We start from the raw sequence: 20,901 nt of genomic DNA, 5'->3' as shown, positions 1-20,901 counted from the left end.
TGGCTACTCGCTTTTGCAATTAAAAAAACAAAAAACTTGTTCTTGCTGGGTAGAATTTATCTAAAAGACACTGGAATTGGTTTAATCAAGTTGAGACATTTCATTTACAATAACACAAGCAAATGAAACTTTCACATATATTACTGTAGGTTTTTTTTGTGCCATAAATGAAGTGGAACAGATCAGAAAATGACTTCATCAGCTTTAGGGATCAGAATAAAAGAAGAGAACATGTTGATTTATCAGAGGTATTAACATCTGAACAAATGTTGAGTCTCAATCAGAAACAGTATGTTTCCTCTGTGCTGAAAAATCAACAGAAAAAGGAGTTAAACCTCCATACATCATGTTTTATCTCAAGTCAGGATGGAATAATTCATTCAGCAAACTGTTTTGTCAGATGGAGGACACAACATGTGTGACTGAATTAACATTCAGCTTTTAAGCTTTTTTTTTTTTTTTTTTAATGGTTCTTAATACTGTGTGTGGTTACCTGGATGATATAAGACTGTTTTTTTTTTTTTTTTTTTTTTTTTTTTTTTTTTTATGGTTGTTCATAAGTCCCTTGTTTGTTCTGAACAGTTAAACTGAGCCACCGTTCCTCAGAAAAATCCACCAGGTCCTGCAGATCCTTCAGTTTCAAGCATATTTTGCATATTTGAACCCTTTCCAGCAGTGACTGTATTTATTTTGAGATCCATCTTTTCACACTGAGGACATCTGATAGACTCAAACACAACTATTAAAAAAAGGTTCAAATATTCACTGATGCTCCAGAAGGAAACACAATGCATTAAGAGCTGGGGGGTGAAAACTTCTGAACAGGATGAAGATTATTTCTTATTTTTTTGAAATATCTCTTTTGTTGTTGTTTTTTTAGTTCTGTCCTTCAGAAGAAGCAACAGAAGATACTTGTATGTTTCCCGGAAGACAAATTAAGTACAATTTACTTTGATCAGTGAATGTTTTTTTTTTTTTTTTTTTTTTTTTTTTTAATAGCCCTACCTGTTGTCCTCCCACATCAAAATCTTCCAACATCTTTGTTTAGGACTGTTCAGGACTTTTTTACTGTGCATATTTCTCTCCTGGGGTCTGTTTTATAAAACATGTTTGCCAAATGTGACCCTGGACCACAAAATCAGTCATATGGGTCAATTTTTTGAAATTGAGATTTATACATCTTCTGAAAGCTGAATAAATAAGCTTTCCATTGTTTTATTGTTTATTAGGATAGGATGATATTTGGCCGAGATACAACTATGTGAAAATCTGGAATCTGAGGGTGCAAAAAAAAAAAATAAATCTAAATATTGAGAAAATCACCTTTAAAATTGTCCAAATGAAGTTCTTAGCAATGCATATTACTAATCAAAAATTAAGTTTTGATATATTTAAAGTAGGAAATTTACAAAATATCTTCATTGAACATGATCTTTACTTAATGTCCTAATGATTGTTAACATTAAAAAAAAAAAAAAAAAAAAAAAAATCTATAATTTTGACCTACAGTATACAATGTATTTTTGACTATTGCTACAAATATAGCCCAGCGACTTAAGACTGGCTTTGTGGTCCAGGGTCACAAATAAGCCAGGCTTATTTCAGTCAGTCTGACTTATTGTCACTTGATTTAGTTCTGTAAAGCACATTTACCATAGCTCAAGCTCAGTCACTGTGGCAATTTATGCTGGGAAACTAACCTGGTCCAGGGCAGGCTAACTGCCTGGCTAAGCTGAGCTCTTCTAACACTGACCAATAGCAATGCAATGATATTACCACTGACTCTCTCACATCCAATAATTTGACTTTATCATCACATTTCACTTTACTTTTGACTTTATCACTTTATTAAACAGCACAATTATATATGCTGTTTGCCGTGGTGGATCGATTTGATCCATGATCACAATTAAGGGCTGCTTAAGTATAAGCACACACATCAAAGTATCTTGGCTCACTGAACCTGAATCGAATTGGTGAGATTGCGTGAACTTAAATTGTGGTTTATGGAACCGCTTTAGCCCCGATTGATTTGTTAGTTTATTTCAAGTCAGGTTTTGGACTTGGGCTTTTCTTAGCATCTTTTTAAAACTGCCCCCTGGTTGAGACCATACTTTTTCACAGGAAAAAAACAAAACAAAATGACAACAACAACAACAACGACAAAAAAAAAAAAAAAAAACAATATTATGGACTGAGGACATTTTGTTGGAAGCACAAGTGTAAAGTTAAAAACATGATGGACTTGTTTCTTAGAAACACTTAACATGTTTCACTTAACATGCTGTTAATTAATGCACTGCTTGTGGATTCTTGTGATGTTTTTATCAGCTGTTTGGACTCTCATTCTGACGGCACCCATTCACTCTAGAGGATCCACTGGTGAACAAGTGATGAAATGCTATTCTGATGAAGAAACAAACTCATCCACATCTTGAATGGCCTGAGGCCGAGGGTATATAAATGTTCAGCAGAATTCACCTGTAATTATATAATAATACCATGTGTTTTTGTGGTCATGTGCTTTAAATCTAAGAGTGGATTTGTTCTGTATGTACTGCCAAAGTAACTAAAGCATTTTGAGCTCTCCTGATTCCGCAGAGGAGTTACAATAATTGTCTACAGCCACTCACAGTACCAATAAAGTGTTATTTTGTTGCATTTATTGCGAAGTCTGTTCATTCTAGTACTCCATTAAACTAAATCTGTCGTTGCTGTACATCTGTTACTGCAGGGGAAACTAGCATTATCTGATTTGCCCGATGACTTCGCTGAATGCCAGAGCCTCTGGTATCGCCTTGATGCAGAATAAATTGGACTCATCTTGCAATTTATATCCCTTAAAGCAAGGTGGGAATTCATAACAAACATGTTGTCTTCTCGTAGCCTAAGCCATGATTCCAATATTCCAAAGGACATTTCTTTTCTTTTCTTTTTTTTTTCTTTCACGAATGCATTTCTGGGCATATGTCACATAACGACTTGGCAGATTCAGTGTCATAACTGGATTGAAAAGACCCTCTTGTGCTTTTACAATCTTTGTTGTCTGGCATGAGCGTGGTATAATCCGTCTCAGTTTGGGTTCACTGTGACTTTTGTCAGATCATTACAGTGAGTGAGAGCGGCCCAAATTGAAGGCAAATTGATACACCCACATGTTGTCATTGCTTGAAATCTTGTCCCACTGCAAACACCATTATTGCGACAGCGATTCATACATTTTCATTCTGTTATAAATAGGAAGTTGGCAAATGGACATGAACATAATGTGTATTTTTAATATGGGTTGTAATAGGGAATATATATATTTTTACTTGCTGTAACTGGTCACCATTTATTTGAAAATGTTCAATCCTTTTAACTGGTTTAGTTCATTTGAAATGGTCTTGCAGTGGGACAAATGCATTTTTAAAAGTACAAATATTTCCTGTATTATCTTTACGAACTTCAAGCACAATTATCATAATGCAGTTAGAATAAATGTTGCTGTAAATTGTAGGAAACAGTAACGTTTTCAGCTATTTTTACACATTATTTTAGTAATGCTACAATAAGGTATAATTTGTTATCATTAGTTAATGCATTTAACAACATTTAAAGCAGCAGCATTTATCAACTTTTCTTAATGTAGGTTAATACATGTGTATATATATATTTTATTTATTTATTTTTTTGGATAAATTTTGAGATTAAATACAGTTAGGTAATTAATATACCTAATTGTAGAATTAATTACCTATAATTTTTATTGTTAGTTCACATTAACTAATGTAGCTAACTAAGAAATGAAATCTTATTTCAAAGTGTTACAGTTATTTCCAACATTTAGACTCCCATACGCTTCATTTCCCCAAAAAACCTTCCTGTACCACTCAAATTAGAAAACATTATTAGAAGCTAACCATTGTGAATCGGGTTAAAGTAAGGCGATAGTTTTGAACACTGGCTGGTTATGTTGTCGCTCAAATATTGATTTCAGATCATTCTTAACTAAATGAAAAAAAAAAAAAAGTTACGGACTGCAGCTTTAATTTAAAAGCTTTATAATGTCTGAATTACTTCAGTATGTGTCCTGATTTATTATGTCCAATATTTCCAAGGATTCTCGGCAGATTGCCTATTTTGAAATTAGTTTTGTCAATTCAAGAGACATAAAAAGGGAAAGTTTGACTTTTAAACATTGTTCAATGTAAATGCTTAGTCATTTTGAAAATAGACCTTTATTTAGATAATGAATATATATTTAAATAGCATTTCTGTCCACATTAGTCATTTATTCTCTATTTCACAGGTCATGATATTGACCAAGGCTGTTCTTTTTTGTCCAGTTAAATAATGAAGTGATTACACTGATAAAATGATGAAAATGATTGGCTTTTTTTTGAGGACAGTCAAAAGTTGTTGGGTTCGCTTTGAGCAAATTTATTTCTAAGAAATTCATTTCTTGCAGCATATTCCACCATGGCTAGACAGCGAGACGAAGATAACTGGTAAACACAGCATACAGTGGCAGACCTATCTACCCAAAGTTAATAGGTTGCGATTCATCCCCCGTAGATGCTAGAATCCCCTCTCCTCATTTTCTAACCATCATACTGTCTGTTCTTTCCAGTTCTCATTCTGAAGATGCATAATTCCACCTGGACGTTCACGCGCTCTTAATTAACTTATTTTCTGTCCTGCTGACATCCTGCTCATGACAGAAAGCAGAGGTAATCAAAACTTCTCTTAAAATAAGCCACTGAATTAAGCATCGAGTTTGCTTTCATCTTCCCACAACCTTTTTTTTTTTTTTTTAGTTGAAGCTATCAGACGGTGACCAAGAAAAGTGAAACAGGCTCTCTTTGAAGATGACTAATTGTTTCAGGTAATCACATTTACTAACTGTGGCGGTTCTGTGAGACTGAGCGAATGCAACATGGCAAGCTGAGGTGGAATTATATATACATTTTATGAAAGGATGTTGATGTGCAGTGCCGGACAAACTGCTCACGGTATTTCAGAACAAAAACAGTGTCATATTCATTAACCACCCACAATCCAGTTTAACCAGTTGCTAAATGTACAGAAATCTGCATCTAAATTTAGTCATTATTGTTCTTTTCACCACAAACATGCCCTCCTTTGTATGCAAATCAGCCATGTTATAGTATCAGCCATATTCACAAAACTCATCACTGCTTGTCTGGCTCCATTAACATTTTGCTGTATGTCACATTATGGAAGTAAAATAGATTTGCACATTTCTTTTTATGTGGAAAAAACAATGTGACTTCGGGGTAGGTCATTCATTCATTCATTCATTCATTTATTCATTCATTCTTATTTATTTATTTATTTTTTGAAAGACGTTAATGCATTTATGCTTTAAGGATGAATTATGAAATCTTAACTTTATGAACTCTTTACCTTATGAAAGGAAACCTTTGAAATGAGCAGCAAATCAGCATATTAGAATGGTTTCTGAAGGATCATGTGACACTGAAGATTGGAGTAATGATGCTGAAAATTCGGCTTTGATCACAGGAATAAATTACTTTTTGTTTTGTTTTTACTGTATTTTTAATCAAATAAATGCAGCCTAGGTGAGCAGAAGAACAGTTAACATTAAAGAAATCTTATTCACACCCAAATGTTTGACTTTTATTGTACTTTGTTCACAAAAACAGGCTCTTCCTCAAAATCACCATTGGTTCAGTCACAATGCGCAGACCATAGCTTAGTGTTTTGAAAAGTCACAAATCAACAGTGTTTAGACTCTTCAGGAATATTTTAGAATTGGAAAAGTACAGCGTCTTTTAAGAGGACCTGTTCTGTGAACTATGCATTCACAAGCTTTGTGCTGGGAGAGCGTTTCTCTTTACTTCACAGCGCTGTGGATTTACTGGCTCTGACAGTGAAGTGTTTTGGAGAGCTCTCTAGTTTTACAGCTGACAGCCTGTCTGGGAGGGTCAATTAGCATCTCAATAATAGTGAAACAATCACAGTGAATCCCCTGAAACAGAACTGGTTATTTGATTTGACAGGTCATCACCACTTTCACATTTCATGTCTTAAAAGCCCACAGACATGCAGTCTTAGCACTTATCTCGCTGTGTAGCAAGATATTGTGAATACCTTGTCACTTTGATGTTTTAAGGTGGACAATAGTTGAATTATTGAGCCTGGATCTATATGGAAGCACTTATAAATAATTATTTGTCTTCGATGCAAGCTGATGTACTGTATGTTTGACCTTTAATCCTCCATGGTGTTAAATGGCTGATTCTCTCCATTGTTTTTTTTTTTTTTTTTTTTTTTTTTCTGAATACAGCATTGGTTTCTGCTTTTGTCACCTTAAGTTTATTTTGAACCATACAGATGTTTTATTTCTACTGAAGGACATTAAAGGAAACATTAAAGGAATAGAAATGGAAATTTGCTGGAAATATACTCACCCTCAGGCCATCCAAGATGTAGTTGAGTTTTTTACTTTATCAGAAAAGATGTGGAGAAGTAGTATTACATCACTCGCTCACCAAAGGATCCTCTGCAGTGAATGGGTGCCGTGAGAATGAGAGTCCAAACAACCGATAAAAACATATTCCACAAGTAATCCACACCACTCCAGTCCATCAGTTTACATCTTGTGAAGTGTAAAGCTGCACGTTATAAGAAACAAATACATCAAGACGTTTTTATCTTCAAACTGTTGCTTCTTGCCAAAATATGTCCATAATCCATTCTTCCTCTAGTGAAAAAGTCCATCAGCTGTTGTCCTTCACATCAAAATCCCCCCACATCTTCCTCTAGTGAAAAAGTCCATCAGCTGTTGTCCTTCACTTGAAGTTAAAAAACACATGTATATGCAAAATTCACTTTTAATTTTACATGTCTTGAACATAAAAGTGTGTTGGCAGGTGTGGTTTATTGACAAAAATTACACGTGCCTTTTTTAATCTCCTTGTAAGAACAACATCAGTAAAATGTGATGTCACATTTTGTGAAGCCGCAAACAATCTGCCATTTTATTCTCCTGAGTAAGAAATGTCTTCTCTTTAAAGCAGAACGAGTTCACGATTACATATTATTAGCTGAGGTATGTACTGGTATTTAGCATGCTGTCCGGGGAAGGGCTCCGAGCTCGGGAAAAGCCAATAGTATTGTCACTGAAGGAAGTATAGATGGATATACAGGACTCAGACTCGGCGCAGCAAAGCAAAAGGTTTGAAGTTAAAAACACATTAAAGGGCACCTATTATATGCAAAATTCACTTTTACATGTTGTGGTTTGAATTTTTTAACTTTTTGGTGTTTTGGGTGTGTTGTGTGTGTGCTGTAAACTTATAATTTATAATGATATAAACGTGCCTTTTTTAATCTCCATAAAATATAAGCAGTGTCTTAGAACAAGCCGTTTGCAGAAACTGCAGTAAAATGTGATGTCACATTTTACAGGCCCCGCCCACGACTGTTAATGGACCCTGTTGTCTTAGAAGAGACCCCGCCCTGAGTGAGCCGCAAACAATCTGCCATGTTTATTCTAGAACATGTAAAAGCAGCATTCAAGTAAGAAATGTCTTCTCTTTAAAGCAATAGAAGTTGTTTCACTAGTTCACGCTTACATATTATTAGCTGAGGTATGGAATGCGTATTTGGCATGCTGTCCGGGGAAGGGCTCCGAGCTCGGGAATGGCCCGAACCTAGAGTACCCCCCCTTCCCCGTCTAGTTGTAAAGTGAACTCGAAGTGAGGAGATGGGGTGGAGGAGGAATGCTGATAAACTGTCAATGGATAGAGGTAAGTCAGTTGTATTTATACTGTGGTATTGATTACTTGATTGTGGTCCACCGGTGTTGATTAGGCTAAGTATCTGACGCGCTCCTCCCAAACCTTGTTAATAAAACATCATTTAGTCCAGAGCAGTGAGCGATTTTCTGTTTTTAATTTATTGTTTGGCTCATATTAACAAAAAAAAAAGAGTTTTGGGTGATGTGTATTTTGTGTGCGGTCACTTGATACAAAGATCTAATATAAACATGCGATTTCTTTCCCGACTGCTTACCTTCACAGACATCCCAGGTGAAAAAAAAGTGCTCTATTTCCACACACTAATTTTTTACTTAATACACCAAAAATGATTCTTTAGATAAACTTAAGATCATCTAAGTGTACTAAGTGCTATTTTGGGACACCATGAATATGAACTAAAATGCACTTTTCACATCTCTGTATTTAAAAAAAAAAATTAGTCACCGCTAATAGTACACTTGAGTGTACTAGTGTATGAAAGATGGTTCAAGTGTACTACAAGTGGTAACTATTATATGTATGTTTGTTTATGTATATATATATATAGTCACCGCTAATAGCATATATATATATAGATATATATATATATATATATATATACATATATCTATATATACATATATAATATATATAGATATCTATATATATATATAATTGTATATCACATAGTATATATATATATTATATATATATATACATATATATATATATATATACAGAGTATATTACGTTTTTTGTATATTGATTTTTAGTATAATAGTTCGTGGAAATAGAGCACATTAAGTATATTATGGAAGTGCACTTTTTTTCACCTGGGATAAAGGACTTTTGTGTTTTTGTATCTTACGTGTGTTTTTAACATAAACTTGTGTGTATTTGACAGTTTAAGCTCAATAAGACATAAAAGAGAATTTTAGTTTAGTACTCACATGCCGTGTGACAGCTGCTTTCTGTGCGTGTGCCCTCTGATGTGTGCGTAAGAAAACTATATATCAGAACTTTAAACTGACATGGCTTAAAAACACATGATTTCAACACGATAGACATGCTAATCAAAAAGCTTTTATTTTATTTATTTATTTATTTATTTTTTATGTTTTTGCAGTGTATGTAAAAGTACAGCCCTATATTTGAAAAGGGGGCAGGGAGCAGCCGATCATTTGCATTTAAAGAGACATGCACGAATACAGCATGTTTCTGCTTCCACTCAAAATAGGCTTTTTCAAAATGATATAATAAACTGAAACTTCACAGACACATTCTGGGAACACCTGAGACTTATATTACATATTGTAAAACAGGGTACAATAGGTTCCCTCTAATCAAGGCTGCATTAACTATTGGGCTAGGTGGGGCTGAAGCCCTGGGGCCCGAGCAATAAGGTGGCCCATGATTGGCTGTGGAGTAGATTGACAGACATCAGTAGTGAAGCCCCACCACGCCCCTCACTTTTTAGGAGTTTTTCCGTAAATTCCATGCATTACCATTAGAGATTAAAACGTCACATTTGAATTTGGTTTACCAATCAAATGCATTCGTTCTATATTTTACTTTTGAACAACCTGTGCACGTATCTCCTGTCAGGTAATTGCTGTGTCTAATAGCTGCATTCACCTCTCTTCACTTCGTTCTGGTGTAATCGAGAAATGGTCATGCAAAGAACAATCTTCAATAAGTAAAAATGGAAACTTTTCTAAAAAAAAAAAATAACAAAAAATTGAGAGAGAGGGGAAAACGTGTTAGTCACTAAAATCCACAGTTTATTTTACTAAAACTGATAATGGAGCAGAGGTTGTGGAACAGCAAATGGAGCAAATAAAAACAGCGTCATCGTCCCAACAGATTTTAAGTTAGTTTGATTATTAGCTTGGATGTATATTGCTTTTTGTGTTTGAACAAACTCGATAGGCCTAGTATATTCGCTTATGAGTTGAGAAATTTCTTTTGCCCATCATGATGTAAGCTTTTCATTTAAACGCATTTAAGCATTAAATAGTAAATATAAATAGTATATAAATAGTTATAAAGGGATATTCACACAAAAATTTAAATAGCCTATTGTCATCATTTACTCAGTTTTTAAGTTGTTCTGAACCTGTATTGATTTTTTTTCCCCCTCAACATAAAAGAAGATATTTTGAAGAGTATTCGTAACCACCAGAATGTTTCTGGTCCCTGTTGACTCCAGTAGGTTTTTTTTATTTTTTATTTTTATATGGAAGTCATGGGGGCACAGAAACTATTTGGTTACCAGTATTGTTCCAAAAAATTACTTTTGCATTCAACGGCAGAAGGAAACTCATACAGATTTAGAACAACAACATAACTTTAATTTTTGGTGAACTATTCCTCCAAAGCAGCCTAATATAGCTGTGTAAATTAAACTTTAGAAAGAAAATCACCCACTGTCCTTGACCGAATCACTTTTGTAAAATAATTAAGATTGTATATTGAATTTATACAGTGAAGACTATTCAGTTTATTTGTATTCTATTTAATATTTCTTATTCAGTGCGTTAAGTGTTTGTAGGTCGGTTTCTTTGTTCTGTTGTAATTAATAACTTGTAAAGTTAGTAAGTTTGTTTTTACATATTTGCTTTAAATAGGCTATTATTATTATTATTATTATTATTATTATTTATTTATTTTATTTTTTGTGGTATTGGAATTGGTAACAATAATTATGAAATTGCAATGCATCAAAAATTTTGACTGGATAAAAAACCTATTTTAAACTATATCTCATTATTGTGATGGGGCCCTGCAGTAAGTCATAGCCCTGGGGCCCAGTGAGGTCTTAATGCGGCCCTGCCTCTAATGCTGTATTTGTTTCTTATAAACACATTACATTTTGCTTCACAAGATGTTCATCGATGGACTGCAGTAGTTTGAATAACTTGTGGATTATTGTGATGTTTTTATCAGCTGGTTGGACTCTCATTCTGATGACACCTATTCACTGCAGAGGATCCACTGGTGAACATGTGATGTTATACTTCTACAAATCTGTTCTGACAAAGAAACAAACTGATCTACATCTTGGATGGCCTGAGGGTGAGTGCATTTTCAGCAACCTTTGATTTTGGGGAAAACTATTTAAAGCCCAGTGTTGTTTTTGTCTTGGTGTCAAAGGAAACTTGAGCTTTTAGCTTAATCAATGTCTACATTTAAAGTATACAATATACTTCCATGGTACTTTTTCCCCCCTAAGTTCTATAAGTGTAATCCATAAGACAATATTTCACACCAATTGTAACCGAATGTATGTGATCTGGCATGATAGATAGGAAAGGCTTTCTCGTCATTGGTGTATTGATTAGTGAAGACCTTGTTCCTCAGTGACCTGAAACTTGAAGATGATGTACGTTCTCATTACTTTATATAGAGTGTCATTTCGAACCGTAAAGAACATTTTCCTGGAGAGAGATGACAAGCCTTCACAACTATTTCCCATATCTGAACCTTAATTGCAGTTCTGCAATTATTATTATTATTATTATTTTCATTCTCTGCCTCAGATTTTCTTCACATTTAGATGACGACCACATTGTGCCGAGAGTCTGACTGATGCCGTCTCCAAAAATAGAGCATTGGGAGCGTCCGCTACAGAAGATAGATGTTCACAGTTTGACAGACTCAGAGGAAATAAATTTGTTGCCTGAGCACATTTAAGATTCGTTGCATGCCTGAGTTTATTTCCCCGTTGTTTTGTACTCTTCGACGATGGTTTAATAAAAATGCACCGACTGAATCTATCAAGTGGGCACCACAATAATTATAGGTCAAGTTCAATTTCCAGGCTAACTGTTAAAAAACAAACTTGTGAAGGTTCAGGGACCTTCTGTTAAAGGCGCAGCACTCTGTGGAAACCTGTGGAGTCCAATCTGGTTTTGTAAATTTGACCTGCTGTTAGAAGAAACGTTTTTGGATAGGAAATGAAATGCAAAATGAGGAACTGTCATTGTGAGCTGATTACCTCGTTTCAAAAATTTATAAATAATTGAACCTACAAAGAAATAATGGAGAATGACAACGGCAACATGCATTATTCATGGATGTTGACTTTGTTCCAAATGCATGGATTATTATTGTGATGAAAGAATAATACTGATATGTTGTATCCAATGAAATCATAATTTAGGCTGGACGTTAGTTTACTTTCATAAGCATACAATTTATTAAAATTAGCATATTAATAACAGTGTTTTTCCCTACACTTCTGCAGCCATATTTCTAGAATTATAATTGCGGTTGTTCTTAATGATGGATTATTTCTGGTTTCATTTTGTATATTCTGCACTGTATGTTGGTATTGCGATATTATATATTTCCCCTTCTAGGGAACTCCACGCTGCGCCCCCTAGGGGGCACATTGGGGAATGCCGTCAACATGACTGGTGACTAAAGCACGTGTGAAACAACGCCAATCCTATTGGTCCACATGGCCCATGACGTCATAGGCGGGGTGTCCAGAAGTATAAAAGGGCACCTGCTAAATACGTCAACCAACTTTTGTTGTCATCTGGAGCCGTCTGTTTGAAGTGTGTGTGAGAGACCAAGACAGGCAAGCGTGAGCATCTGCGACTCATGGTTTGGGTCCCGCTGTTGCCGAGGCACAGCGAAGACTCGGTTCACGGAATTTGCGAGTTTAAGAAACTCTTTTTGGGTTATCCGATCCTGTGGATAGCGCTTGAGTCAAGCAGTGCCTTAGGGAATTTGTGTCTACGTGTTTAAATTCTAACACTCGAGGGCATATACTTGTTTCGTGTTTATCTCAGTGAAGAGTGTGCGTATTCAAAATTAAACAGGATTTATACTTCCGCCTGGCATCCACTGACTGCGCACGCACCTTCCCAAACGGACAAGGCTTTTATACTTGTCGCGTTCGCCGTTGTACTATTCTTTGAAAAGCCAGGGGGCGACAAGGAGTAATTGTCTTGTAAAACGGTGGAGATACAGTTGACAAGAACCAAGAACAAAGCAATATGCATGATTTGCAATGCTCAGGTAAAATTCTGTAGTAATACTACAAATGTGTGGATGCATTTGACATCACGTCTAATGGCGCCATGATTTCCGCAATGAATTAATGAATGGCGGATATTGCAACACAATGTTTTGTTTACTACATACTTTATAAAAATGCGGATGATGCTCACTGTGTTTACAGCCTCTGTAGTCTCACTATGATGATATGAATACACAAATATATATCCAGCTGCTCTGAGAGTCACTTCATTGGTATTTACCGTTTATTTTGACAAAACTACTGTCATATTACATACACAGCAGCTGCAAGTTCCTCACGGCAACCCGTCAAAATAAAAGTTTAGTTTAACGTGAAGAAACTATCAGAAATATAACTATTTAGCAGTCTTAAGACTCAATGTAACAACAATGCTTCTACTACTAATACATTTTAATAAATCTTTATTTTTAAAGGTAGAATCACATTTTTCTTTTTAATTTTATTAGTAAACCCTGGTGTACAGCACTTTGTTTGCCAAAAAATAAAAGGGTTTAATTTTTATTTGATTAGGATAATTTAAAATAATGTTTTATGCCTTCATCTTATTAACAGAAAAATTAAGAAGAACATTTTATTAGGCCTTATTATTGTTTAAAAAGAACCCTATACAAAAAAGAATATGTTTAAAATACAGCCTGTGGCTCTTAATTTCTTTTTATTAGTTTACTATTTGTACACTGTTATTTTTTTTAGAAATGTCTGTAGCATTTGTATTAAAACTATATTCACTGAATGTAATCAAAAAATCAAGAATCGAACCAAGAATTTAATCGAATTGAATTGAGAGCTTTCGAATCGGAATCAAATCGGATTGGGACATCTGAATCGATACCTGGCCCTATTGGATTTCGTTCCCCAATGTGCCCCCAAGGGGGCACAGCGTAGAGTTCCCTAAAAATGGGAACGTCTTGGGTTAAGCATGTAACCATGGTTCCCTAAGAGGGAATGAGACGCTGCGCCCCCTCACCATGCCTTCAGCCTGCCTGTTTACATCTCCTTCAGACAACTAAGTTGGTGACGTATTCAACAGGTGCCCTTTCCTACTTCCAGGCACCCTGCTATATGATGTCATGGGCCATGTGGAATGATAGGATTGCCGTTGTTTCACACGTATTTCAAACACTGGTCATGCTTGTGGCATTCCCCACACTGTTTCCTAGGGGGTTCAGCATCGTTCCCTCATTTACACATTATCCAAAGTGAAGTGCGTTCACTGTGAAAATACATTCTGCCACATGATAGGTGCTGTCATGTTTTTCAAACATCTGTCAAACTTAAATGCAACCAAAATAAAACACTAATAATAAATAATTGTGGTCTCTGATGAATCATTGATGACATATGTAAATAGAAAGATAATGATTAGGATAAATTAAAATAATGTTTTATGCCTTCATCTGATTAACAGAAAAATTAAGAAGAACATTTTATTAGGCCTTATTATTGTTTAAAAAGAACCCTATACAAAAAAGAAAATGTTTAAAATACAGCCTGTGGCTCTTAATTTCTTTTTATTAGTTTACCATTTGTAAACTGATGTTTACTGTTAATTTTTTAGAACTGTCAATAGCATTTGTATTAAAACTATATTCACTGAATGTAATCAAAAAATCAAGAATCGAACCAAGAATTGAATCGAATTGAATTGAGAGCTTTCGAATCGGAATCAAATTGGATTGGGGCATCTGAATCGATACCTGGCCCTATTGGATTTCGTTCCCCAATGTGCCCCCAAGGGGGCGCAGTGTAGAGTTCCCTAGAATGGGAACGTCTTGGGTTACGCATGTAACCATGGTTCCCTAAGAGGGAATGAGATGCTGCGCCCCCTCACCATGCCTTCAGCCTGCCTGTTTACATCTCCTTCAGACAACTAAGTTGGTGACGTATTCAACAGGTGCCCTTTCATACTTCCAGGCACTCTGCTATATGATGTCATGGGCCATGTGGAATGATAGGATTGGCGTTGTTTCACACGTGCTTCAGACACTGGTCATGCTGGTGGCATTCCCCACTGTGCTCCTTAGGGGGTTCAACATCGTTCCCTCTTGGGGAACCATGGTTACATGCGTAACCCAATACGTTTCTTTTGAATTTTTTTATATCTTAGTGCTTCTCTTCCAAAGCACAATTATAAGGTACTGAATACATTTTAGACATGCAGTAAATATGACATTCATTGTGTGATTCTTTAAAAAATATTAATTAAATAAAATTCTTAATCTTTCTGTCTGTCTGTTTTTATATCTTATTTTTTTTATGTACTACTGCTAACAAAATAATATAAACAACTTCTTCTTCTTCTTCTTATATCTAAAAGTACTTTGGCAGTCCAGTGACCTTGAATGATTCATTCATGTACAGTACCATAGTGTTTTCAAATACTATTATGTTTATTTTGTTTGTTTGTAAGTTATGTAGGTGTAACCCGGTAATATTTCACATTGCATATTCTTATTATTATTATATTGTAAGGCAAAAAGTACTGAGTCATATATGTCTTATTGATAAATGCTTAGTACAGGCAAGCATGTCAATTGATTTCCTTATGAAGATGTCATTCACTGCACCTGTTTTTGTCCCAAATCCTCCAAGCCGAGGTCTGATTAGCAGTCTGGGATGGATTTTACTCTGGACAGGAGATGTCCAGCATAAAATCAATGTCTCATTATGGCAAAGAGTAGCCACCGTCAGAGCAGCATTCATCTGCTGCTTATGTGTGAAAGCAACAGGAGGCCAGGAGCCGATACACTCTCCTGAAAAAAAAAAAAAAAAAAAAAAAACATCTGGTGATCAACTCTCATTAGCTCAGCAACTAGTCATGGCAGATATTACTATCGATTACATGCAGAAGCTGCAGTTAAAAAGAATCTGCAGAAAGTTGATCAAAATTCCCTCACAACACCCGCTAAGATTTGACTGGCATCCAGGTACAGGGACACGAGACGTTGCACAAGTGAAAGTTATCTTGGTACAACATAGAGGTAGACAGGGATCCAGTCCTAATGGAGTTGATAAAAACATTCTTATGAAAAAGGTGGTATTAATGTTAGACTAAATATCTCTGAACATCTAAAGCACCTTTTATAACTGCTACAGAAGGGTTCAGGCTAGGCTACAGGCTTTTCATTTTCATTTCATAAAAAATATAAAAGGTACAGGGTACATAAATAACATCTGTTGTAAATAACAACAGATTTCTTTTTCATCAGGAGTTCTTGAATTCAGTAGAAAATTCAATACATTGCTAAAATAAGCTTCATTTATCTTATACATTGCAAACAAATTGTGTTCAGTTGTAGTTTTGTCAGTCTTGAAAATTCTGAACATATATTAAGAGGTTTCAACACTTGAGCAGTTAAGTTGAATTACAGATGCCTTGTACGATCATTTACACATTATCCAAGTAAGTGCGTTCACTGTGAAAATATATTCTGCCACATGATAGGTGCTGTCACATTTTTCAAGCATCTGTCAAACTTAAATGCAACCAAAAGTAAAACACTAATAATTAATAATTAATAATTGTGGTCTCTGATGAATCATTGATGACTTACAGTATGTGAATAGAAAGATAATGTGGCTTTCAAATCGGAAAATTATTCTATTGTTTCTAATAATATGTGCTATCAGCAATGTTTAATCTAGCCATTTTATTTTAGTGTTATTTTATTTTATTTTTTTGTTTTTTGAGCAATTATTGTTTGTGTTTTTTTGTTTTTTTATTGTATTTTTCTAATAAATTGTTACTTTTCAGGAAAGTTTTTGAGAATTTTCATATTTGGATGAACTATTCCTTTTAAGCCCAGTATTTTTATTTTGTTTTGTTTTGTGAACAAGTGATGTAATGTTAAATTTCTCCAAAATTGTTCAGATGAAGAGACATGAGAATACATTTTCATTTTTATTATTTTTCTTTTCAGTAAAACGTAGAAACATAGTAGATAGAGGCTGATATAAATGAACACTAGCAATACAAGGTCACATTTTGGCAAGTGTAGAGGTCACTCTGGGATATTTTATACATACATGGACTTCACATATTCCTTACACTGTATACATATATACTGCACATTGCCGAAATACTACTAGTATTAGCAGTATGCTGCTCCAAACTTAAATTAGCTGACCGCTGAGTTCCTCAATGAGGTCTCTGGTGAATTCTCTGGGCTTGTTATCTGAGTTATCTGAGGCCATAAGTGCTTGGCTTTGAAGAATATAATGATGTTTCCTTTATAATGATAATATCGTGATCCTAAAAAAAACCCCCATAAATCATTGTGTCACAGCAGTTCAGTCCCGTCATTATCATAAGCGTTCTGAGTGTGATCTGGTTAGTGACATAAGGTGATTAAGCTTTTTCTAGTTTCACGAGCTGAGATTAGCAGCGAGCAGGGATTTAGCCATGAATAAGCCATCATACTCTAAACACAGACTTCTGAAGAGCTTCCGTAACCTGAAAAAAGCAGATTAAAGGCATCAGGTGGCGATTTAGTGATCCACGTGCATTGATACAGGACGAGGCTTGTAAAGGTAGATTTGGGAAGGGCATTAAATTTGGTGTCTCTGTGAGCCGTATCATTTCAGGAAGCAGCTGAGAAAGAGATTTGAGTTTACCTCAGTCATTTTTGGCTCCTTATGAGGATGAAAGAGGTTATTTAAATGCAAATTTAATTCTTTTTTCCTGCCGTTCAGAGAAATATCCTGGGCTGAAAATGGCTTCTACATTACATAATTGTGCACTGGTCTGTCCCCCAAATAAGGGTCTTCTTGCTTTTTTGTTGTTGGTTATATATATATATTTAAGAAGCATCACAGTGAAGATGCACAACATATTACATCATTCAGTCCGTGTCAAAGTGCAAATGAGATTCATTTTTGATGTCCACATCCAGTTTGATGAAGCCATCAGTGGATAATGGATGACTGCTGAAAGCTATTCTTTTAAGAAGCTTCCAAATCAATCACCTTTTCTGAATAAAGTATATGCTACCTCATTCTGAAAGTCACTGTGTTTCCTTTTGGGAACATATTACTCATTGCAATTATTTTAATAGTTTGTACAGAGACACCTATAAGAAGTAAGAAAGAACCACTGTTTGGTTGGTTTCTATATTTCACAGACTTTGAAATATCAATGAACATTTGACTGAAAATGTATGTATGTGAATTTAATGAAGAGGCCCAGTGTTGGGGAAAGTTAGCTTTAAAATTAATGCACAACATTGTATTACTCCCCCCAAAAAGTTACTAATTGCATTACTTAGTTACTTTTTATGGAAAGTAATGCATTATGTGACTTCTGCATTACTCTGGCCTGGGCTTGTTTGTTTGTTTTTAATGGAAAAAAGTTATATTTTTGGCAAATATAAAAGCCCTTTCACACCAAACTGAAATGAATAAACCTCAGGCTGAAGAAAATGTAAATTCACACTTCAATTCAAACAAATCTTTCAGCTGTGCTGTCATTCTGGATTGCATGATGAAAGTGAAGAAAGGTTAACACTTTCTCCTCAATCACACTCAAAATTGTGGGGTTGTAATATTTTCAAGTGAACGCTCAAAATATATTATTTAGGTAGAACTTTACAATTATTAACACGTTAATACACTTTAATACATTAACTAACATTAACTAATCAAAGCATATTGTAAAGTGTTACAATTATTTATTAAAGTATATATATATGTTCACAAAAACACTGTTGAATTAAACAGAAAAGCAAGCGAGCATGATTTGGCATGCAAATAATAACCGTTTCCTTACCTAAATCCTGCATAAAGTGCGACCAGGCTCGGTTGCAGAATCACATATGTTCTTCTGAAATTATCTTTTTCTATGTAGTAGTTAGCTTTGTATGTGCCATACCTGGCCACTTGTCAAGCATGAAAAACACAAGGTTTATTTAAATTATGAATATATTATCATATACAGCATGCAAAGATTGCTCCCTTTAAATTTATTAAAAACAGTCGCTCATTCTTTGTGAAATCGTAAAGAATATGGGGGGGGGGGAGGCTCTGCTGAGAGAACAACTGTTAATCAATGAATGGGAAAACTCTAACTGACGTTACTTATTTGAAAAAGGAATTATTTTTATAATTATTTTATTTATTTATTTATTTTTTTTTTTTTTTTTGCACATGTATTGCATTTGTAATTCATTACTTTACTACTGTAGTTACTAAAAAAAAAAAAAAAAAAAAAAAAAAAAAACATGTACACAACTCGCACTACTTTTAATGCATTATCCCCAATAACTGAAGAGGCCCAACAATATAATCTGTTGGTGTACTTCTTTTATCGGATGGATAAAAATTATCCTAAGCTTAATGGATTTAAGTGAAAACCCTGGAATCTGGGTCCTAAATTGCATCTTCGGGTTTCTTTGTAAGGTTTAGTGTGGATTTGGCCCTCATTAAGCCTAGAAGATAGCCTCAGTACGAATAAAAGTTTATTGAATGAAGGCCTTTGCAAAGCAGGTTTTATGGATCAACCTAAATTACAGCATGGCTTAAGCAAATGGTTGAATTGAGTTACTTAAGTAAAGAGTACAATTACTAAATAAAGATTTAAGACACCATCAATGTATACACTGCCTTTGACTCACTCAAGTAAAATTTTAGGACTTGTCTTCTGGCATTCAAAACTGCTGATGTCACTTTTTATATTGTTCAAGTGTGCTTGAGATTGCTGTATATTGTAGTCCAATAAATTCACCCAATCGCACTTTGTAGTCTACAAGGAAAACCCATGTGGATTTTTGCAGCCCATAATCTTAACATTAACCATCTTCTAGAATGAAAAAACAATTACAGTCTAATGAATAAGAGAAGCGAGTGAGAGCCGTAAGTGCTCTAGATTTTGCACTTCTCTTCAGCACGAATATATCTCAACAGCATCCTTGATACTGAAGAAATTTGTCAGGAATTAGAAAGCAGGTATGGATTATATAATCAGTTTAACACACTAACTTTTATTTGGTAAAAAAAAAAAAAAAAATCACCATGACCTCAAAATTGACCTGATTTACCTGACTTTGCTGTTTTTTATGCTTTTGTACATTTGTATCTTTCAATTAGAACAGAATTTGTATTTGTTTTTTGAAATGGGTTGATCGTAGGCCTCATTAATCTGAGCTTATGCACTTCAGTTTTTGAGAGAAAAAAAAAAGGATTATTTGTTGATTATATTGCCAGTGTCCACTCAAAAACTGAAGTGCATGAGCATAAATCATTGAGGCCACAATTAACCAGTTTCAAAAACAAATACAAATCCTGTGATGATTGAAAGGAAACAAGTTAAATGAATAAATATAAATTTCTAATGATAAATATAAATTTCTATATGTACTGTATATATGATACTGGATTTGGGTGTCCGCCATGACACTCGCTGTAAGAAGTACCGCAAGCGGAGTGATGCAATTACAAACTGTTCTGATATCACTCTAATATCGCACTCTTATCAGCAAATCAGAGTCGAGGACCAGAAAGAACTGTTGTATACATGCTGAAGGTAATGCATGTTTTCTGAAATTTAATCTTTAGTTAAAGCATTAGTTTAATGCTGGTTAGACCAGAAAGAACTGTTGTATACATGCTGAAATCAAGTCATACGCCACATTCCATACCAGATGGGGGCAATATGCCTCAATAAGTGAATTGGTCTACTCTAGAGTAACAAACGAGAAACGGCAATAGTCTCTATGCTCCGCCCCTAACCTTCACAACAACCCTAGAGCCATAGCCGAAGCCTAAAGGACGTGTTTTGCCTCCAGAGGAACGTTGGGTGATGTCAAGTGATTGATTTTGAAAACATGACATCTTCAAGCTACTCCCCTTCACTTTACCAGTGAATATGTTCATATTCGTTTTGTTCATATTACATTTTGAATTGGATATACACATTATTTGAATTAAATTAATTTGACAGACAGCATTCTGTCAACATCATTGGTCAACATCAGACAGCTGATGTTGACCAAGCTAGACAACCAACCAACGTAACCAGAAGCTGCCAACTCTCAAGCATTCACCGTGAGACACACGCAATTGACTCTTTTCACCACGCTTTCAAAAACT

General features: G+C 34.9%; 1 long non-coding RNA gene across 1 annotated transcript; it reads left to right on the top strand.

The window, feature by feature from the left end:
* Positions 1 to 2,316: 2,316 nt before the first annotated feature.
* On the top strand, positions 2,317 to 12,059 carry LOC122138215. Its single transcript, XR_006155394.1, has 5 exons — positions 2,317 to 2,850; positions 4,451 to 4,490; positions 4,613 to 4,712; positions 4,800 to 4,867; positions 11,309 to 12,059. It is a non-coding gene; the product is annotated as an uncharacterized LOC122138215 (long non-coding RNA).
* The last annotated feature ends 8,842 nt before the right edge of the window (positions 12,060 to 20,901 follow it).

This window comes from Cyprinus carpio, chromosome B8 (assembly GCF_018340385.1).
Source record: "Cyprinus carpio isolate SPL01 chromosome B8, ASM1834038v1, whole genome shotgun sequence".
Taxonomy (NCBI): Eukaryota; Metazoa; Chordata; class Actinopteri; order Cypriniformes; family Cyprinidae; genus Cyprinus; species Cyprinus carpio.
Note: the sequence above shows the minus strand (reverse complement) of the source record. Positions and strands in the feature narration are given on the sequence as shown.